Source organism: Pan troglodytes, chromosome 16 (assembly GCF_028858775.2).
Source record: "Pan troglodytes isolate AG18354 chromosome 16, NHGRI_mPanTro3-v2.0_pri, whole genome shotgun sequence".
Taxonomy (NCBI): domain Eukaryota; kingdom Metazoa; phylum Chordata; class Mammalia; order Primates; family Hominidae; genus Pan; species Pan troglodytes.
This window is the reverse complement of record NC_072414.2, coordinates 54416767-54439116: the sequence shown is the minus strand read 5'-3', so window position 1 is coordinate 54439116 and position 22350 is coordinate 54416767. Positions and strand designations below refer to the sequence as shown.

The 22350-nt window shown below is 44.4% G+C and overlaps 1 protein-coding gene across 10 annotated transcripts in view; it reads right to left on the bottom strand.

The window, feature by feature from the left end:
- TLN2 (talin 2) overlaps nucleotides 1–22350 on the bottom strand; it is a 450464-nt gene that overhangs the window by 392400 nt on the left and 35714 nt on the right. The window contains exon 1 of one of the 10 annotated variants that reach the window (XM_063794168.1): nucleotides 10837–10894. The exons of the other annotated variants lie outside the window; for them this stretch is intronic. The gene's annotated coding sequence lies outside the window, so the exon portion shown is untranslated. Of the gene's footprint in view, nucleotides 1–10836; nucleotides 10895–22350 lie in introns of those variants that run through there. 10 annotated transcript variants of the gene reach the window in all.

The following is a 22350-nucleotide window of genomic DNA, read 5'->3' as shown; positions in this document are numbered from 1 at the left end:
TTTCCTCCCTGGACCCTTCTAATATGATCATGCATTTCTGTAACTACATTTGCAAATAAGTGACTCAATAACTGCTACCTAACTCTGTAAAGCATTGGGATGTACTTGTTCAAGAGCAGCTATATGGAATTAGGCCCTGACTGGGAATCCTGTCACTCCTCAGTGCTGTGGACTGGAGCCGATAGCACATAGATCACCCAAGCCTTCCCCAGGACAACTGAGAGGATCCAATGAAATCTAATGTAAGGAGGCACTATGCAGGCTCCCTGGGCCCAGTCAGAGCCATGCTGCTTCTGCTCCAAGTTCGTCTCCTAAATCCAAGGCGTTGGGGCCTGTTGGAAATACAGATTCCTGGGCTCCTCCTGGGAGGATTCTGCATCAGTGGCAGCCAGCCCTTGGCCAGCCTTTGGAAGCTCAGTCCTGGCCCACTCACAGTGAGGAATAGCCAAGTTCTATTCTGGTGTCACGAGCACCTCATTTGTAGCCTGTCAGACTGAGCAAGCCTAGGAATTGGCTTGTAATGGGACATAGCAGGAACAAAACCAGAAATGCACAAGAGTGAGTGGGGCGGGGCCGAGCACCCTTCATAGCCTCTGGGGATTTGGAACTCTGGAGAAAAGTTAACTCTGGGCCGGGCTAATCCTAGCACTTTGGGAGGCCAAGGCGGGCAGATCACGGGGTCAGGAGATCGAGACCATCCTGGCTAACTCGGCGAAACCCTGCCTCTACTAAAAATACAAAAAATTAGCCGGGTGTGGTGGCGGGTGCCCACAGTCCCAGCTACTCGGGAGGCTGAGGCAGGAGAATGGCGTGAACCCGGGAGGCGGAGCTTGCAGTGAGCAAGATCGCGCCATTGCACTCCAGCCTGGGCGACAGAGCGAGACTCCATCTCAAAAAAAAAAAAAAGTAAAGTTAACTCTGTCCAAGGAGCACTTTCAGGAGAAAGACTGAGCCTCAGAGATTTTGAAGTGTGAAGCATCCACCACTCCATTCCATTCACTTGTCTCACAGCTCAGCCACATGCTGTTTCCAAGTGCTCCTCCCAGCCTCTCCCACTGTGCAACCCACCCCAACGTTCTGGACCCACTACCTCGTAAAACTTTCCTTGGCCATCCAGGTCGAAACTACCTCTCTCACCTTAAACTCCTAACACACTTAGCACTAATACCAGCTTCCCAAGTTGCATTCATTCAAGTAGTGAATAGTTCCTAATTAAATAAATAAATAAATAAATAAATAAATAAAGGCTTCTTGAACAAAGTCTGGGAAACCAAAGATTATGCAGCTATGCGTTCATTATGGAGATTAATTTATTAAAGGCCCCAAGAAGCCTTTAACAAATAAACTGTTTGATTTTGTTTGACCCAACATTTTCTAAACTCCACTGACCTAAAACCCATTTGTTCAGGAAGCCCTATTAACTTCTTGCAGAACTGATGATCCACGTTAGAGTTTGGGAAACGCTGATCTATTCCATTCATCTAACAACTAATTATGCCATGTCTGGTTTGAATGGTTATTTAATCTTGTGTTCTTTAGCTCTGTGTGTATTTACATATTATCTTAAGTAGAATATTCATTTGAGCTAGGAGCACAACTTACATGTCTTTGAATACCCTACAGCCCCCAGTCCAGCCCTTGTGGAGATACTGAATACATTGTTTGATTTGAAAGTATTAGACCCAACGGTAAAAATCACAGATGTGTCTTAGAATACAAAAAAATGTTTAAAATCACAGCGATCACGTAAAGTTCCATTCATTTTTTTATATAAGAAAACTGAAGTCCAGAGATGTAAAACGGATCATCCAAAGTCACAAAAAAGTCAACAGTAGAACCATGACTAGAACCCAAGTGGTCTCACTCACTAGCTAATGTTCCTTCTGTGGTTTAAGTAAGCACTCTTCTAGACTCCAGCTGGTTTTCCAGCAGGTAAAGGAATCTAAGGTAGTCTAGTGATCTGAATACCACAGGCAGTAGGACAGAGGCATACCAATTACAAGGAATTAAAATACAAAAAGAAGACCCAAGCTCTGCTAAAATGGGAGTTAAGCGCTCAGAAGATTCCAGATGCTTATTAGGAGTTTAAGACTACAGAGCTTAAGCCGGGCGCGGTGGCTCGCACCTGTAATCCCAGCACTTTGGGGAGACAGGCGGATCACGAGGTCAGGAGATCCAGACCATCCTGGCTAACACGGTGAAACCCTGTCTCTACTTAAAAAATTAGCGGGGCGTGGGTGGCGGGCGCCTGTAGTCTCAGCTACTCTAGAGGCTGAGCCAGGAGAATGACGTGAACCCGGGAGGCGGAGCTTGCAGTGAGCGGAGATCGAGCCACTGCACTCCAGCCCGGGCGACAGTGAGAGACTGTCTCAAAAAAATAAAAATAAAAATAAATTTATACAAAAAAAAAAGACTACAGAGCTCAGTATCAAGAATATCAAGAAAGGGCCAGTAGGCGATGGCTCATGCCTGTAATCCCAGCACTTTGGGAGGATCCCTTGAGCCCAGGAGTTCGAGATCAGCCTAGGCAACACAGTGAGCCCTCATCTCTACTAGAAATTTAAAAATTAGCCGTGAGTGGTGGCATGTGCCTGTAGTTCCAGATACTTGGGAGGCTGAGGTGAAAGGATTCTTTGAGCCCAGGAAGTCGAGGGTGCAGTGAACTGTGATCGGGCCATTGCACTCCATCCTCTGTGACAGAGCAAGACCCTGTCTCCCCCAACACCCACCCTCAAAAAAAAAAAAAAAAATCTAATACTGACATCTGTAATTTGTATAGCTGAATAAGACGCTTGACTGACTTTTTATTGGAACATCACATTAATAGTTTCAGCATTTTACTTCTCAAACAGCTACATTTATGTTTACTTACACACTATGTAAGGCTTGATTATATTCAAACAAATGCTACTTAAGGGTGTGTGTGTGCACCAGTGTATTATGCATGTGAGTCACTGTTTGTTTCTAAAGAGTTCCATTGATGACACTGTGATACCTCTTATTCCTCCACCAGCATAAAAGTATCATGAGATAAACTCTAACATATATAGCATATACATTAGAGTTGCTTGGGGGCAGGAGAAAGGGAGTTGTTTTTTGCTAATACAGATTCAAGACCTCCAAAGGTGGAGGTGGAGGTGGAGGTGACTGTAAAGCCACAGGTGATTCCTATCCACTGGCAGGGATAAGAATGACTGCTCTGAAGGCCTGGGGTCAGCTGGGTCACACCTGCAGGTGCTGCAGCCTGGGCATTTCAACAGCTCCAGTTCTATCTTAAAGATCAATTCTGCCAGTAAGGCCTCCCTGACCCCTGGTATCCCCAAGCCTGGTATTCTCTCTCTTGCCCAGAACTTGACCTGGATAGCTGACACTGGGCATTTGCCTGGTAACTCCATGGTTATGATACATAATAACTGTAATTTTGTTAAAGCATAGTGGTTCTTTGTACTTTTAGTTCATCAGTAAGGCCCAGTGGCTCTCAACCAACCCCCAAACATACACATGCACCAACACTGCAGATGACAGGCAATGCTGCACAACCCCACATGCCTTTGTCAGCATCCAACACCATATGCACCCCAGCAGCAGCTGGCTCTGCTTCTACCCCTCCTGCCGCACTCAGTAAAGCACTTTGGAATACACACATGGGAAAAGCAGTAATACAATAGTTGCCTTGCTGCCTTTTTCTAGTAAGTCATCCAAAAAGTTTAGAGCCTTAGCCAGTAATTAGAAGCAAATGACTTCAACACGCCTCACCATTGTTCATGACACAAGAGTGAGTCAGGACCGTGCGGTGAAGAACCACTGACAGCACCAGTTACTAACAGCCTTGTGCTGGTGCCGGAAATGGAGACAAAGGCAAAAGGACTAAGAAATGAAGGTTCTTTAGAAAGCAGACATATGGACCAATTCAAAATCTTCAAAGTCTACATTATTCCATTTTATAGGTTAAGTTATATGCTATGGGAGTATTCACAAATTTGGGAATTCACAAAAGCTCCAAGACAAAGGCCTATGCCGCTTCATGGAACTTACTTCTTACATAAGATTCAAACCACTGCATCCAGAGAATGAAGTCATCTGAAGATATGGTCCACATGGGATTTGTCACCTCCATGGAGACCAGTGACCTCACATCATCGAAGACCAAGGCCCATTTCTCAGATCTCCTCGTCCTGCCCTCTAAGCAGCATCCAGAATTACTAGCCTCACCCTCCTCCTCAATATTTCCCTGGCCTGCCTTCTCCCTCTCTGGCTTCTCAGACTTCTTTATAGGTTCAAACGGCTCCACCCCACCATTAGCTATTAAAATCCCTCCAAGGCTCACATCGGTAGGTGCTCAATAAAGGTTCTTGACTGGATGATAAACTGCTAACATCAATGAACTGCTAGAAAACAAATTCTCCCCTTTATTTGTTTTGAGACAGGGTCTTGCTCTGTCACCCAGGCAGGAGCAGAGTGGCACAATCATGGCTCACTGCCATGGGCTCAAGGGATCCCCCCACCTCAATGTCCCAAGTAGCTAGGACTACAGCCACATATCACCATGCCTGGCTAATTTTTTGTTTTCTGTAGAGACAGGGTTTCGCCGTTACCAAGGTTGATCTCAAATTCATGGGCTCAAGCAATCCTCTGTCCTCTGCCTCCCAAAGTGCTGGGATTATAAGCATGAACCACTGCATCTGGCTCAGACTCCCATTTTATACACACCCTACAGACTGAATCTCAGATTCTCTAATCAGCAGGTGAAATCAGGGAAAATGAGGGAGGAATGTCCATACCCTACTCTCATCTAATCTCTTTCCAATGCTCCTTTAATCTAAAGTTTGAAGTTCAGGAATTTTAATAGACATTGATTGGGCCTCCTTTGAGGTAGCTGGGAATACAAATTGATGAAGAGGAAAAGAAATCTTCCTTTACAGCTTTAATAAAAAGCTCATTCATAGCCCAAAATACGTTCCTATTGCCCAAGTGTTAGTATTATAACAAAGATGCAGAACTTTTGCCAATTAATGTCAGTGTCCAACAGAAATTGTTAATGGTGATAAAACAAATTAAAGTTTTATATTAGAACCAGTTAAGGAAGCAGGAAGGGCACAAAAACCAAACACTGCTATCAGAAGAGATAACAGAAGGCATTTATTAAACTGGATTGCCAAAGAATATAACAAATTTAATATTAAAATTATAACTACAGTAGTGTGAACAATGGCCCCCCAACAATATTCACACCCCAATCCTCAGAACCTGTGAATGGTATCTTACATGGCAAAAGGAACTTTGCAAACATGATTGAGGAGGATCTTGAGATGGGGAGATTAGTCTGGATTATCCAGGTGCACCTCGTGTAATCACAAAGGTCCTGAAAAGAGGGGAGGTAGGAGGACCAAAGTCAGAAGACAGGAGGTGGGACAGTGGAAGGACAGGTGAGAGAGAGCTTAGAAGATGTGGCACTGCTGGCTCGGAAGATGGAAGATAGGACCACTAGGCCAAGGACTGCAGGCGGCCTCAAGAAGCTGGAAAAAGCAAAGAAATGGATTCTCTCCTAGAGCCTCCAGAAAAATCACAGCCCTGCTGACAACTTGAGTTTAGGACTTCTGAACTCTAGAACCTAAGTTAATAAATGTGTGTTGCTTTAAGCTACTAAATGTGTAGTAATTTGCTACAGCAGCAAAATGTTTCTGTTTTGATTTTATTTTGAAGGTTGAGTATTAAAATACAGAGAAAGAAAAAACAATTTTTTTTTTTCTATTATCTCACACAGTACACTCAATACTATACTTCTGGTCACCAAAATGTATGGGGATTTCTCCTCCCACAGCAACCTCACACAGCAACCAAGCAGTTTCCCAGGTGACTCTCCAGCAGATACCAGCTGGGTATCCTCTAATTTTTTTTTTTTTTTTTGAGACAGAGTCTCACTCTGTGCCCTGGCTGGAGTGCAACTGCGTAGTCTCGGCTCACTGCAACCTCCACCTCCCAGGTTCAAGCGATTCTCTTACCTCAGCCTCCCGAGTAGCTTGGATTACAGGCACGCACCACCACACCAGCTAATTTTTGTACTTTTAGTAGAGACGGGGTTTCACCATGTTGGCCAGGCTAGTCTGGAACCCTGACCTCAGGTGATCCACTCACCTCGGCCTTCCCAAGTGCTGGGATTACAGGCACGAGGCAACACACCAGGCCACATCCTCTAATTTAACTCAGTTCTGACACTATCCACCTGGACATGGTGTCGGAGTGGAGGGCTCAGTTCCACAAGACTGTCCCCTACAAGCCCCAGGTTGTGACCTGTGCTTCTGACCAACAGGCTGAACCCCATCCTTAGGTTCACTTAATTTGTTAGAACAACTCACAGCACTAAAGGAAACACTTCACTTGCCTTTACCCTTTTATTATTAACAACATTACCAAGCATAAAGATGGACAGCCAGATAGAAGAGATGCTTAGGGCGAGGTATGAGGGAAAGGGTGTGAAGCTTCCATGCCCTCTCGGGGGGCACACCGCCCGCCACGAACCTCCACGTGTTTATCCATCTGGAAGCTTGTCTGAACCGTCCTTCATGTTGTTAATAGAGGCCTCATTAAATAGGCATGACTGATCACATCATTGGCCATTGCTGATCAATTTAACCTCTGGCCCCTCTCCCTTTCCCAGCAGTGGGGACTGGCATCTGAAGTGGGCAATCTTGTGGGGCTAAACCCTCAACCTATGTGATCTGACCCTGTATCTCCAGGTAGATGGTGTAAAAATTGAGTTAAATTAGAGGACATCCAGTTGCTGTCCACTGAAGAATCTGCCGGAGAATTGCTTTGTGTGGGGAACGTCCTCCCGCCCCAACAGACAATGGAGTCAGGAGCGTTGAGTGACTGTGAAAGAGAGTAGGAAATGATATCTTGGTTTCTTCTATCTTTAGTTTACCTCAGTGTTTTCTGTTTACTTGTATTCAGGGGTGGGTTCACATGAAGCTCACACAAGTTAAAAAGCCAGGCATGGTTGCATGTGGCTATACTCCCAGCTACTCAGGAGGCTGAAGTGCAGACATCACGTGAGCCCAGGAGTTCGAGGCTGCAGTGAGCTATGATTGTGCCACTGCACTCCAGCCTGGGTGACAGAGCAAGACGGTGTCTCAAAAATATTAGATAAGTAAATAATACAAATGAGCACAGGGCCTTGGAAGGGATCCCTCCATGTGAGGGGCCCTAAAGCTAATCTTCATGACCAATCCATCTCTGCTTGTACTGGAACCACGTTACACTTACCCACACCTGACCCATTATTAGTTTGATGGATTTTCACTAGGAAATGAGCTTCATCAGGAAACGCTGTCCCAGAGCATGAATGTGAAGTGGGCAGGAGATGGATAAAGCACCTGATGAACCAGCCATGTATTATATACCAATGTGACTATATCCAGAACTTGGCTTTGTTTCCACAGGCCGTTTTCCAGGATAGAAATAGCCTGTTTCATAGACTGCTTCCTTCAGAGCAGTATTTGCTGTCACAGTCATTCGTGCTTTCAGTATTTGCTGAGCACCACACGGGGAGGATACAAAAAATGGTTGAAACTGCCTCAAGGAGCTAAACTTTTGAAGGGATAAGAGATGTACACCGGTATCATATGCTGCTTTCCATGACAGCTCTACTTTAGAAGGGAGGTATCAATCCTAAGTAGAAGTAGGACGGTCAATAATTCCTGCTGCGGGGATCCAGGAGGCCACAGCCAAGGGCAAGACAGGGATAGGGGTAGAAGAGAACAGCAACAGAGGTTGCCATGGAAACATTCACCAAAGCAGAGGAGGACAGTGAGGACAGTCAGCACCGTCCTCCCTGGCGTTTGGCACAAACACCACCCCACCCGTTAGGTTAGGAGTCTATTACAGAAAAAATGCTCTGCCATTTGGTTGTATTTCCCGATCTGCAGCCAGGACCATGCTCTTGCCAAGTTCACAATGCTGTTCTCCCAATGAATGAAACCTGTACCATATACTTAAGAAAGGAGAGCGGGAAGATATGTAAGAATTAGGGAAAATTTGGTCTCTATCTCAATCTTAAATGCAAGGAGTTTAAAGAGGTAAGTCATACCATAAATCAATGTTTCAACTCAGCATTAATTAAATGCTAACATTAAGTTACATTCTCCCTCTGAGAGGCAGAAAGAATCAAGTGCGTGAGAGGCCCAAACTGAGACTTGAAAGACAGGAAGACCACGAGATCGAGGAGACAGGTTAGCCAAGGTATAAAACGAACCTGGGATAGACAGCAGTGTCCAGCACATGGCAGGTTCTTCATGAACACCTGTAAAATGAGTAAATACAAACGTGCCTAAACCAAGTAAATGAAGAGACCATCCAGGTTATCCTGCCCTGTCTAAAATCCAGTCACTGCCCTGGGAGTCCTGCCTTGCATGGTATCATCGCCCCTGTTTCAGCACAGGGAGTTCCTGTCCCTAGAAAAACCCTGACCCTGGTTAACCCAGAGACAGCTGAAATACAGAAACACCAAACATCTTCTTGCCCCCTAATTAATGGCCTCTGACTGCAAGCCAAATCAACTTTCGAAATTGTAAGCTCACTGGAATGAAGGCCAAAAGTCTCAATGTTCACATAGGACAATGCATACCCAAAGGGAAAAAGTCTAACACTAGCCAGAGGTTTTCACAATCGGAGAGTCACTGACTGGCCATTCACCAGAAATAAACATTTATTCTCACTGTGGGTCTTCCAGAGGCTGGTGGCATGCTGACCCAACCCATAAAAACTGGCTAAGATAGGCGCACAGTGGCTCACACCTGTTAATCCAAGCACTTTGGGAGGCCAAGGCGGGCAGATCACCTGAGGTCAGGAGCTCGAGACCAGCCTGGCCAACATGACTAAACCCTGTCTCTACTAAAAATACAAAAATTAGCCGGGCATGGTGGCGGGTACCTGTAGTCCCAGCTACTTGGGAGGCTGAGGCAGGAGAATCGCTTGAACCCAGGAGGCAGAGGGTGCAGTGAGCTGAGATCATGCCACTGCACTCCAGCCTGTGCAACAGAGCAAGACTCCATCTCAAAAAAAAAACAACTGGCTCAGATAGGTCAAATGTTCTGTATCCCAGGATCAATCTATTAACAGGTTTTATCTAGGCTGACAAATAGGTTTTATCACATGTGACAACTCCAATCGATTGGCAGTGGCTGCCTTTCCTAGGGTACATAGTAAAGTGTCATAATCTTCTAGCAATGTCTGCCATGACAGCAAGAGAAAAAGTGATGGCACAGGGGTCAGGCATTTACTATCCTTGATTCTAATTATACTGTATACATATGCATAAACATATAATGCATATATTTACAACCACATATAATTATCTTTTTCCCTAATTAGCTTTTCAACAATAAAGAAAAGCCCTATTACAGATAGCAACATCTAAATCACAACCATATCATTAAATCCTAAGTACAAAAGAAACAGGAAATTAAGAGTAGGAAGTATGACTTTAATCCGAGTCCAGCATGTGCTAGCACAGCTGTTGCTAGAAGGATCCAACTGTTGAGGCCTGCTCAGCCAGGGGACCCTTCCCTCCCTAGGTCCTTGGGATCACCTGAGCATCTGTCCTGGTCCAGGCATATCATACACAGGGGAACTTGGCAGGGTGAAGAGGACTGACTCTGCAGAGTGCCATTTACTGGACAAGGCATTGTTCCAGGGGATTTATGTGGTCTCAATAGCCTTGTGCTCATCCTTATTCTCAGGCTTGAACCTAAACATGAATGTTGGCCCCACCTACCTCCCTACTTCCCTCTTACACTTGCTACGCTGTAAACAACATGGGCTGACTGATTATGCACCAAACTGTATGGGATAAATAAATGCTGCAAGTGGCCAGAGGTAAGGAGATCACCAACTCCTTAATGTTTAAAGGTTGACATGTTTAGAACAAAATATCAGCAGATAAAGGTGCACTTCCATCTACAGAGGGGAATGAGGCTGACTGGAATTTGGATAGGAAAGGACCTTTCAGATAGTCTAAGCTTTACAGACAAGGCTGTCTTCAACTTAACAAGGATATGGCATATTTCCACAGGGAGAAGTGTAATAGCCCCCACTCCCTTTAAACATCCTGCCAAATGTGCAAAAAGCAAGGATGTGCTCTGGCTGCTCCCCAGTGCCCCTGTTTTCCCTTAAATAACCACTACTGGATTAGGCCATGTTGTGGACTTTCTAGAGCAGCAACTGATGGCTCTTTGCCAGACATCCTGGAAGTAAGTTTGACTACCTGACCAAGGCTGGCTTGTAATGGTTCTCTCAATGCTGTTTGGCCCTGAGCTCATCCCACTACATCCTCTCTAACACTTGCCTTCCCCAGTGAGCTCTTGGGGACCAGGGTGCATCTGCTGCCACCAGAGGCGAGAGTGGGAAAGGGGATGGTCCATAGATGTCTGGTGCTCCTCCTACACCCAAAAGTCTGTAAATCAATCCGTTGCATTGCCAGTTGTCACATAAATGATTCATGACTATGTTAATCAATACATTTTTGCAGATGCTATTAACCCTGATCATTTCAAGGGGAAAATATAGCTCAGGATGCAGAGGCCACTGCACCAATTGGCAGACAGACAGACACACACACACACACACACACACCCCCATTGTGTTTTTTGAAAGTACAGTTTTACAGAGGAAAAAAGTAAACCTGAGCTAAAACAGAGGCATCAGTATCCTTAGGCAGCTAGGATTAGCAGCTCATGTCAGTAAGAAGAATGGCTCCAGATGACACAAGGTACTATGATTATGACTCTTGCCCAAATGTACCTATACCAGCAAACACCTAGGGGCAGGATGAAATAGCACCTTTCAGCCAGGTGTCGTGTCTCACACCTATAATCTTCACAAGGCAGAGGGAGAAGGACTGCTTGGGGCCAGGAGTTCACAACCAGCCTGGGCAACATTGTGAGATCTTGTGTCTACAAAAAAAAAAAAAAAAAAAAAAAAAAGTCAGGTGTGGTGGCTCATACTTATAGTCCCAGCTACTTGGGAGGCTGAGGTGGGACAATCACTCAAGCCTGGGAGTTCAAGGCTGCAGGGAGCTGTTCACACCACTGCACTCAAGCCTGGGTGACAAAGCAAGACCCTTTCTGAAAAAAAAAAAAAAGAAAATTTAAAAAATTAAAAAAAAAAAAAAGTCCAACAACAACAAAAAAGAAAAGAAATATCACCTTTATAATTAATGTTCTAGATCACAAACGGCACATAGGAGGCAATGTGGCAGTAACTTCCACCTCCATAGTGTGGCAGATATTAATCCATCACCATACTCTTGACCATGGAAGCTGACCTGGCCTCATGATCTCTCTCAGCAGCCACCACCAATCACCAGGAGATAAAACTAAAGATGAAACTTGTATGTGTCCCCCATAACTCCTAATACACTGCTACTGATGAATGTGCTCCTCAGAAAGGATTCCTAGACCTCTAGCAGGCTGTACACCAACATGGGAGACGCCCTCTTAAGAGCCCTTGATGGTATTTTTCCTCAAGTGGCTCATAATCAATGAGAGATGAAACAAAACTGTGCAAATGAAAGAAAGCCAAAGTGATTAAAAAGTCCATTGAACCAATGTGTTGGGAATTCTACTGAAATATTAGAGGATGTATACAAAAGAGAAATCATACAATTGGGCTGGGCACAGTGGCTCACGCCTTTAATCCCAACACTTTGGGAGGCCAAGGCGGGAGGATCACTTGGGGTTGGGAGTCTGAGACCATCCTGGGCAACATAGTTAGTCCCTGTCTCTACAAAACAAAATTAAAAATTAGCCAGGCACGATGATGCATGCATGCTTGTAGTCCCAGCTACTCAGAAGCCAAGGCAGGATGAGCCCTTGAATCCAGAAATTCGAGGCTGCAGTGAGCTATGATTGTGCTACTGCACTCCAGGCTGGGTGACAGAGTGAGACCCTGCCTCTAAAATAAATAAATAAATAAAGAGAAATCAAAGAATCATGGAGCAAATAACCAAGCCATACACGACTCTTCAACAATTCAAACAACCTGATTCCTCCAAGTCCCTTGAGACCTCCTCTCATAGGCCTGCTCCAGCCACACTGGCCTTCACTGGTTTCTCAAACACATTGAGCTCCTGTCCACTGCAAGGCTTTCCCTAGGCAGCTTTCTCAGTAGGGAAAGCTCTCTTCCTCCTCCTCCACTGACATCCTGCCACCTGCTCACGAAAGGCTGGCAAACTCCCACTCAGGCTATAGGGTTGGACACATTCCCTCAAGGAAGTCTTCCCTGATCGCCCTCTGCCTCACCCCAGGTCAGAGTAGAACACCAGGTCCTCCCGCACAGCACTCCCTGCAGTTGCCAAGGACTGTGAGTTTGAATTCCACCTAAGTGGAAGCCTGGCTATGCTTTCCATGAGCTCCTGAGCATAGGACAGATGCGCACCACTGTATCCTTAACACATAGCACAGTGCCTGGAACTCAGAGGGAACGTGGAATCAATGAACTAATAGATCAATGGATGACTGAATAAATGATGAGGCAGACAACTGAATTAGAACTGCAGGTCAAACAGGAGGTTAGCGGGACATCTGTGATGCAGAAAGCAATGGGAAGTATGGAGAAATGTGTTTGTGACGTAAGTTTGAAACAAGTAGGCACAAGAAACATCCTGATAGAGTGGAGAAGGCAGGCAACAGTGGTATCATGGAGCATGATACAAAATCCAAAATTCATAAAGATTAATAAATTTGACTACATAAAACAAATTTTGTGCAGTGAAAAAGCTAGTGACAAAGACAAAATGAGGGAAAGTATTCACAGCACGTGACAGATGCTAATTTCCATAATACATAAACAGCAAGGCCTGGCGTGGTGGCTCACGCCTGTAATCCTAGCATTTTGGGAGGCCAAGGAGGGTGGATCACCTGAGGTCAGGAGTTCAAGACCACCCAGGCCAACATGACAAAACCCCATCTCTACTAAAAATACAAAAATCAGCCAGGCAAGGTGGTAGGCGCCTGTAATCCCAGCTACTTGGGAGGCTAAGGCAAGAGAGTTGCTCGAACCCGGGAGGCAGAAGTTGCAGTGAGCCGAGATCACGCCATCGCACTCCAGCCTGGGTGACAAGAGCAAAACTCCATTTCAAAAAAATAAATAAAAATAATTTTAAAAATCAAATACAAATCAATAAGAAAAAGACAACACAATAGACAAACAGACAGCAGACACAAAAAGTGAAGAGAAAAAGAAATAAAAATGACTCAAGCATATAAAGACAGTCAACTTCTGCGGAGAAAAATGGTTTTACACTGTTGGTGGTAGTGTAAATTAGTTCAACCATCGCGGAAGATAGTGTGGCAATTCTGCAAAGATCTGGAGGCAGAAATACCATTTGACCCAGCAATCCCATTATTGAGTATATGCCCAAAGGAATATAAATCATTGTACTATAAAGATACATGCATGCGTATGTTCACTGCAGCACTATTCACAATAGCAAAGACACGGAATCAACCCAAATGCCCATCAATGATAGACTGGATAAAGAAAATGTGGAACATATACACCATGGAATACTATGCAGCCATAAAAAAGAACAAGATCTTGGTCCTTTGCAGGGACATGGATGGAGCTGGAAGTCGTTATCCTCAGCAAACTAAGGCAGAAACAGAAAACCAAACGCTGCATGTTCTCACTGATAAGTGGGAGCTGAATGATGGGAACACGTGGACACATAGCGGGAAACAACACACTTTGGGGTCTGGGGGTGGAAAGGAGAGCATCAGGAAGAATAGCTAATGGATGCTGGGCTTAATACCTAGGTGATGGGTTGATCTGTGCAGCAAACCACCATGGCACACATTTACCTATGTAACAAACCTGGATATCCGGCACATGTTCCCCTGAACTTAAAAGTTGAAGGAAAAAGAAAATGCTCAACCTCACATCACACATCATAAGTGATATGAGATTCCATTTTCACCTAGCGGATTGGCAAATATAGGCAGTCTGACAATACACTGTGTTGGCGAGGACTCCTGGGAACAGGCACTCTCATACATTGTTGGTTAAATGATTAAAAATGATCCAACTTCTTTGGAGGACAATTTAGCAATATTAAATTAAAGATGAACATACTTTCTGACTTAATCGTTTTAGGACTTTATCCCACAGCTGTACTCACACTTGCAAGCAAGAGAAAGAGCGCGCGCATGCACAAGAGTGCACACACATCAGCAAAAGACAAAAAAAAGACCCAAATGTCAATAGGGAGCCAGTTAAAAGACGAAATGGAATATACTATAATGGAATATAAAACTGCTGTTAAAAAAGAATGAGGCTATTCTATACAATCTAATAGGATATAACTCACAATGTTAACTTTTTTTAAGTAAGATGCATAAGTACACACACCTTATATACTATATATTCAGAGGGGAAGGGAGTCAGAACATAAAGACACATATACATAGACCACTTCCAGGATAATATACAAATACCACTAACAGTGGTTGCCTTTAGGAAGAGACCTTAGTTTTTAGTGGATGGATTGGAGCAAACTTACTTTTCACTGCATGCCTCTACTTTTTAAAATTTTTACATGTGAAATTTAACTTTTTGAAAATTAAAATTGTATTAAAAAGAAAAGAGGACAGATGAGCCTAAATTAGGGAGACAATCTTTTTTTTGGGCGGGGGGGGACAGAATCTTGCTCTGTTACCCAGGCTGGAGTGCAGTGGCGTGATCTTGGCTCACTGCAACCTCTGCCTCCTGGGTTCAAGTGATTCTCCTGCCTCAGCCTCCTGAGTAGCTGGGATTACAGGTACCTGCCATCACTCCTGGCTAATTTTTGTATTTTTAGTAGAGGCAGGGTTTCACCACGTTGGCCAGGCTGGTCTTGAACTCCTGATCTCAAGTGATCCACAAGAAGGGAAGTGAATCTGGACAGGAGACTTGATTCATTCAAGCTTCAAATAACTGAGGCAGGTATGATAAGATTAGTATCCCTTACACCAGAACAGGGGCCCTTATGTACAAAGGCCATCTGGGGGAAAAAAAACAGTGAGTGACAACCTTGACTCAAAAGCAGAAAACACAACTCAGTCTGTGAGCAGACCCGAAGCAAGCAGGTAACACAATCACAGTCCATAGTCAAGAGGATTAAATAGAGAATTCACATACCTGAGATTGGCTAACACCAAGACTAGAAACGGAGGTGGTATGCCCCAGAGATCTGCCTCGGTAACAGTCAGGTGGTACAGGGATTTGTCCTCTGGTTCTTAGCAGGCCCTATGGAGTTTTAGAACTTTGGAATCAGGCCTCCTGGACCAGGAATCGATTAGTCCAGAGGGATACCACAGCCTTAGAGTTGACTTAATTCAGATACAACAAGAAGTTACAAGGCAAAAACCCTCAGGCTTCTGTGTCAGATTGTCCCCTGGGTCCCTGTGGCCAGCAACAGGTATAGGTGAGAGCCTCTGAATGAAACGCCCAGGCTGGAGCCCTGTCAGGGCTGCAGTCTTCTTCCCAGAAAACACCATGATTTGTATTTCAGGTTGAAATTCACATCACCAAATAAAGACACCCAGTTCCTCTCCCTAGGAGTACACATCTCACACCCTCTGCCCCTCTATTTGGGGACCAATGCCTCTGTCAACATACCTATCTTAAAATAGAAACCAAGTGGCATATGCTGTGGTCTATTTCAGAAACTATGTCAAACACATCTGGATGAGTACTCCCCATGCCTGCCTGGCAAGGGCTTCTCCTTGGCTCGTAGGAAAATAGGGCACAGACACTTCTCTCTCCCCTGCCAGTTATGTGAGGGATTTTCTGGAGTCAGCATGTTTCACAAGAGGCGTAGAAACTCTATAAATATGCATTCTAGGGCATAAACCAAAGGACCTTAAATTAGTCATGGCCAAAATACATGTACTCGAAGGAGCAAAACAACTCCTAGTAAATTGCCAAGAACACAGTAAAAGCTCCATAAAACACCTCCTGCAGTTTCTTCACCTCTAAGAACCCAAACCTCAAAACATTTAAAAATTAAATTAAATCAAATCACATAACACACATTAGCATGCCTCTGGTTCTTTTCAAAGTGCCTTCACATACATCATCTCAATATGGTACCCTGTGTACCATCCAAAATTCATATGTTAGAAACAATCCCCAATGCAACAGTGTTGAGAGGTGTTTAGGTCAAGAGAGCTCCAACCTCATGAGTGGATTAATGCCACTATAAAAGCACTTGCAGGAGTGGATTTGCTCTTTTGCCCTTCTACCATGTGAGGACACAGCAAGAAGGCCCTCACCAGAAGCCAGCACCTTGATTTTGGACCTCTCAGCCTCCCGAACTCTGAGACAAATAAATGTCTGTTCTTTGAAAATTGCCCAGTCTCAGGTATTTAGTTTTGCATCATGAAACAGACTAAAATGGTCATTTTGTCTTCAATTAGAGGATTACTTTCCCAGAGTGTTTCTTTTCCAGAGGACGTAATAAAAAATTCGATAAAAAATCTAATAAAGATACAGTAATAAAAAGTAAAAAAATTTAATTAAACATACACACACTGAGACACTGAAGGAATATAGCCCAACTGCTATTACACCAGGACGAGGCCTGCTATGATTCTGAGTCACAAGTGAATTTGTTGTCTGCATTCAGGAGCTAAAAGAGCAACATGTCCTTTCCAAGGAGCGTTCCAGAAGTCCCATTGACCCAGAGCAAGAGATGGGCCTGGGACTATGCCCGGGGCCCAAGGCCTAGAGCTCACCCACTCTACATTTGTATCCCTGATATTTTGTTCAGTAGAGATGAAATCCACAAAATATTTACACCAAGCTGCACAGAGGCATAGAATTAAATATACATGGGTTTCTGGTCTTCCATTTTTAGAAATTTCCTTTATTTTATTTATATATTTGAGGAACGACTGATGCCATTTTCCCTTTCTTCTTTCTGAATGTTTTTCCAAATGGAGAAAGCTAAAGAAAGCTGCACAAGTCCATGTTTGCTGAGCTATAAAGATTCTTTCAGCATCCAAACTTAAACTACCAAATTCAAACAAGCCACTTGTCAATGTTTGGTTTCAAAATTCCAGAGTCTCAGGCTACATGTGATCCTTCCAGGCACAAACCCTGAGAAACCAAACAAGCAGTATGGTCACATTTACCATTACCTGTTCCGGTGACTTCGGGATATGACACATGTTTAAATTGCCTAATTATGTAAGTATCTAATTTTGTGTTTAACATGTCATCAGTGCACAGTCAAATTATATTCCACAAATATGTAGAGAACATTCGGCCTTAATTAGTTGTTTATCCCTACTGCTGTGCTGCTCTCATCTCAGATTCAAAAATGTTATTGAACTAGGTCTTTTTTTAATGTTCACTTTAATGTATATGCACATATGTAAGTATATTTCCCTTCTCCAAAGGGAAAAGCTCTACACAGTTTCACATGCTCCAGCAGGCTTGTGACCAAGGACTGGGGACACTATGGTAGGCAGAGTCCTCTGCTTAAACCCTGGGAGCCCTTCAGAGAGATGTTTACCTGTTAAAAGTCGTTTCCCCTCAAGCCTCACTCAGTGGGCCTGGGGCTCAAAAGTCAGCTCAAGGTCATTATTTCTCAACAAGAATCCAGAGCAAGGTATCAGTCTCTCAGATCCTCCCTTGTGCTTGATCATCCAAATTATTACTATCATCCTGGAAGGAGCTGGGTGTTTTTGTGTACTTTTTTTTTTTTTTTTTGGCTTTTCCTGTTTATCACCTTTCTCGCCTCCTCCAGGAAGCCTTTGAGACTTCCAGACCAAATTGATCTCTCCAATGGCTAAAGTGAGTATCACTCAGTAACTGTCCCAAACAATTTACCCTGAATTACTCACACTTCTACATTACCTTGTGATTGTTCCCTCTAACCATCTTACTGTTCAATCTTACATACCGGGCCATGATTTATACTTTACTCATGATCGACATGGGGTTTGAGCACAATGCAGGGTACCAGTAAATGCTCAATAAATATTTATTGGTTCGTTTGACTAAGTCTCAAACAGAGATGAGATCTGTCCACTATACATCTGAACTCCTGCAGAATTAAAGTATTAAAGTCACCATCCCCAAAAATGTGGTGCAAATCATTAACTCAAACAAGTGCTACCTCCTCCTAACAAAAATTGCTATCTCGCAAATAATCCAGATTAAGGGTAATTGAGAGGACAAACATCTAGCGAACAAAACAGAAGCTAAAGTTCTAATTGAGGCCAAGATTCCTCTAACTGGGAAGAGTTTGGACAGAAAATAACAGTTGTAATTGTTTTTGATAGTTTCCATGTCTTCAATTTAACCATGATTGGCCCAATAAGACAGATACACTATTTCCAAAGTCATACAAATTTGCTTTCCACTTAAGACACAAAACAGTTGTTTAACTTTCTAGACACTGGTATGTTCTCCAAAGTCAATTGAACTGTAATGGAATTTTCCGCCTTTGAAACACCAATAAATGCTAGCTTACAACAGAAGTCCAATAAGTGTTCAGAATATGTAAACATAGCCACAAAGACCTAATTTTTTCCTTTTTAAAATCTGTACACTTATATATACATTCCAGAGGACTCAAAGGAGAACTAGGATAAACTAGTTTAGGAATATCACTAAATTGGAATCATCATAAAATCAAAACCTTTTTTCTTATCAGTTGGGGCCAGGTCTCTCAGGAAGTCTCTGCATTTATATCAGTTATGTAAAAACCTTAACCAGTGATCTTGGATAAGTCACGTACAGGCTGAAAGGACACGACAGTTCTCAGGAAAACATATTATCTCAATTACATTATTATGGGCCTGAATAATCTTTGCCAAGGAAACTACACACAGATGCAAACACTTCAGCATTAAGTTATGTTTGCTTCTAGAAAGTTTCTGGTATTTCTGATAGTGGTGTGCCTGATGTTTTAGGAATTCACGATAAAAATGACCAAACCACCCCAGGAACCTTGACCAGGGGCCACAGCATCTTCCAGTTCCCACCCAAAATTAATCCAAACCTGTTGGCATGTCTAAAGAAAACTTCCAGACTACTTCCTCTCTCTAGCTTCTCCAAAACACACCGGCAATTAAATACATCGGCCAGAGTGAAGTTCCCTGCTAAACTACAAACCCAGCATGCCAAAAAATTAGAGGGGGTAACTAAACCCTGGCCAAGACAGGTCTCAAGTCGGGTGGGGAGACGTCTCACCAGCTAGAAACCACAATGCAGAGTTGGCTAGACACGATCTTAACACATGTGCTTTTCATAAACGATAAGTCTTTCGATTTTCGAAGCACCTAAAGGGAAAGGTTCAGGGGCTTTCACCAACCGATGAATCAGTTCATCCTCCTGGCTTCCCAGAACAGCAAACTCAGATATCCCAGGCAGAACCATCCAAACACACAGGCCTCTCTTCAGTTTGCTACCAGGCATCTTCTCCTCCTCCTTCCTGAAACAGTACCATCACAAGATCACTGCACCCCTCAGAGTGATTGCTTAGGGCTCACCACTACCCCCCCGCCCCCCCAACCCCGGTTCCCGCCCAGAGCCACAAGCTCTGGCCTGGTGACCTGTCAAAATTGGCATGCTGCTCCAGGGCCGGTCTCCAGACGGAAGTCAGGCTGATGATATCTGTCCCCCCCAGAGAAGCTTTCAATAGGGCCCCAGGTCCCACTCCAGAAGCTCTGAGTCAGTGAGTCTGGGTGAGATTCTGAAATCTGGATATTCAAAGCCGTCCCAGGTGATTCTTGAAGATCAGTCAGGATCAAGAATTACTGCATACTAAATTCATATTATTAATAACCACACATTATAACATTACCTACTGGAAACTACAGTGGCACTCTCAGAATTCACACTTTAACACACGACGTATGACACCTGGCACATGCGTCAGTATACTTTTCCCAGAGGTACCTGCCAGGTTTCACATGCCATCTCTTTAGAGAAATAAGCACAGGTAACTCTCATAAAAAGAGCTTTTCCTCTTCTCAAAAGCATTTACCACATTCAGTTGTGGGAAAGAATCTAAAGAGATTCACCTGAGAATATGGAAAGCAAAACTTAATCAACCCACTCCAGACACACCGGGCAAGAAGTGAAATTGGCTTTAATAGGCCGGGCGATCAAGGCACGTGGCTTCACGTGCTTTCTTCCTTGAACCAAGTTTACAATCCTGCTCCTACTGTTATTCTTAAAATAAATTCTAGAGGGACAAACATTACGTCTACACTAAACGCAAACCACAGGAACCAAGTAAAGAAGGAAATGTCTGTGCATCCACAAAGACAAACAAACAAAATAAGCTTCTAGTTGGAAACCTTTACTGTGTGCATTAACTGGACTCAAGTTGCAGGTCAGCTGTCACCGGTGTTAAGGCCACCATGGCAAAACACGACTCCATCCCTCTTCCCATTACTCTTCCACCTAATTTCTCAAATTCCCTGTAAGAAATGCAAACCTACCTGGGAAAGGTGACATTTATGAACTATTAAACCTTATTTGTCTTCCAATAAATAAATCAATCTCCTTTCTTGGGACTGTGAAACCCAAGACCAGCAGAATTGTGGAGGGGGGGGTGGTGGCACAATGATGAATGTTCAAGAACAGAAGGCTGAGGGTCTTGATGTCTTCTCCCACTTACAGACCCTAAAGATCCTACCTTCCAAGAAGAGTGAGGAAGATACGTGTCATATACCTCACGTAAGTCCCTCTACAAAGAAGTATTGATGACTTCCACGTATCTGACACTGCCTAGCCCTAGGAACAAGCCTCACAGTTTTCAGGTAAGAAGCTGGGTAATTACTACAGAGTTTGGAGGACAACAGCCAAGATGAAACAAATAGGGAGTCGAGGCTTCCCAAGGAAGAGACCCCCAAAGCTGAAATCCAATTTACATATTTGTTGTCTGCATGGCATGGCCAGGGAGCAGAAACTGCCAACTGCCCCAGAGAGACATGGCAGGGTCACCAGGGACTCAGATCCCAAGGGCATCGTCTGGAGGGCAAAGGAGGGTCACAGTCTGGAAGGGATGCTGCTGCGGAAGGGGAGGGGTGGGAGTGCCAGGCTGGTCTCATCCACCCCCAGGCCCAGCAAGGGTAAACATGGCTAAATCCTGCCCAGCTCTCACCCCAACTCCATACCCCCTCGCCCCCTCCTCCCGTTGCCTTCCTCTTCCTGCCACCTTCAAGTCCCACTTGGGGGGCTCACTCCAAGTCACTCAGCAAGTGGAGGACACCTCAGAATAGGGACTAGACTAAGGACAAGGTATTAGAAGCTTAGGCCAAGGAGAATAAAAGTAAGTAACCCCAAGTAGACAGAACTTTCTGTGCCCAGCCATAGATCTGTGCTGGACCCACAAACTACTCCCACAGTTCCCAGGAGACACACACTATCCCAGCCCTCCTCTTCAGACCCATAAATCCTGTTTGTGGATGAAAATAGAAAATAAGATCCAGAGGGATATCATGCAGAGAAAGACCTCAAAATCAACATGCACACCCTCCCTGCCCATCACTGATGCTGGCCACTGAAGTACCCAGGCCAATAACTTCGGGGGTGCTCCTGATACCTCCAGTCACTCAAAACACTCTGCTGGCCCTGCTTCCCGAAGAATCTCTGAGCCAGCCCCTTCTGTCACCTTTACCAGAGCAAAGCTTCTCTACCTTTTGCTTAAGCTATAAATGGAGAGGGGCCGTCTGGGTGGCTTGTTACTAATAAAAATGCAGATTTAGTAGCATGAGGTGAGGCAAAAGAATCTGCCATTTTAACGAGCACAGAAAGTGATTCTGACACAGCTGCTCCCAGACCACACTTGGCCCAGGAGACTTGGGAATCTCAGCCCCTGGAGAGCAGCCACTGTGGTCAACTCTGTCCCCAGCACTGGCCACAAGGCAGGGCCTCCCAAAAAAATGTTTGCCAAGGGAATGAAAAAAATACCATGAAGCTTTGGACCAACTAGAAACCACAGTGGAAAGACAAAACTGAATGAACAGCTCGCTCCCACCACACCCGGGGCCCCCAGTGATCTGACTAGCAGTTAGTTTAGGCAAATTTCCATACTTGAGGCTTAGTCCCCATTACCATACAAAGAATTCACCACCTGGACCAGGCTGAGGTCTGTCTGGGTCTAAAAGGCTCTTGTCCACATTACCTCTTTTCCCCTATCCCAATCCCCGCCAGTTAAAGCCCACAGCAGCCGTCTGTCTCCTCCCAGCCAGAATCAAGGCACTGAGGTACAGACCTGGCTCCCAGACTAGAGGCGCAGCCCCAGGAGGGCAGCAACGGCTTTGCTCCTCTCTGCCTCCCAAGGTGTCTGGTATA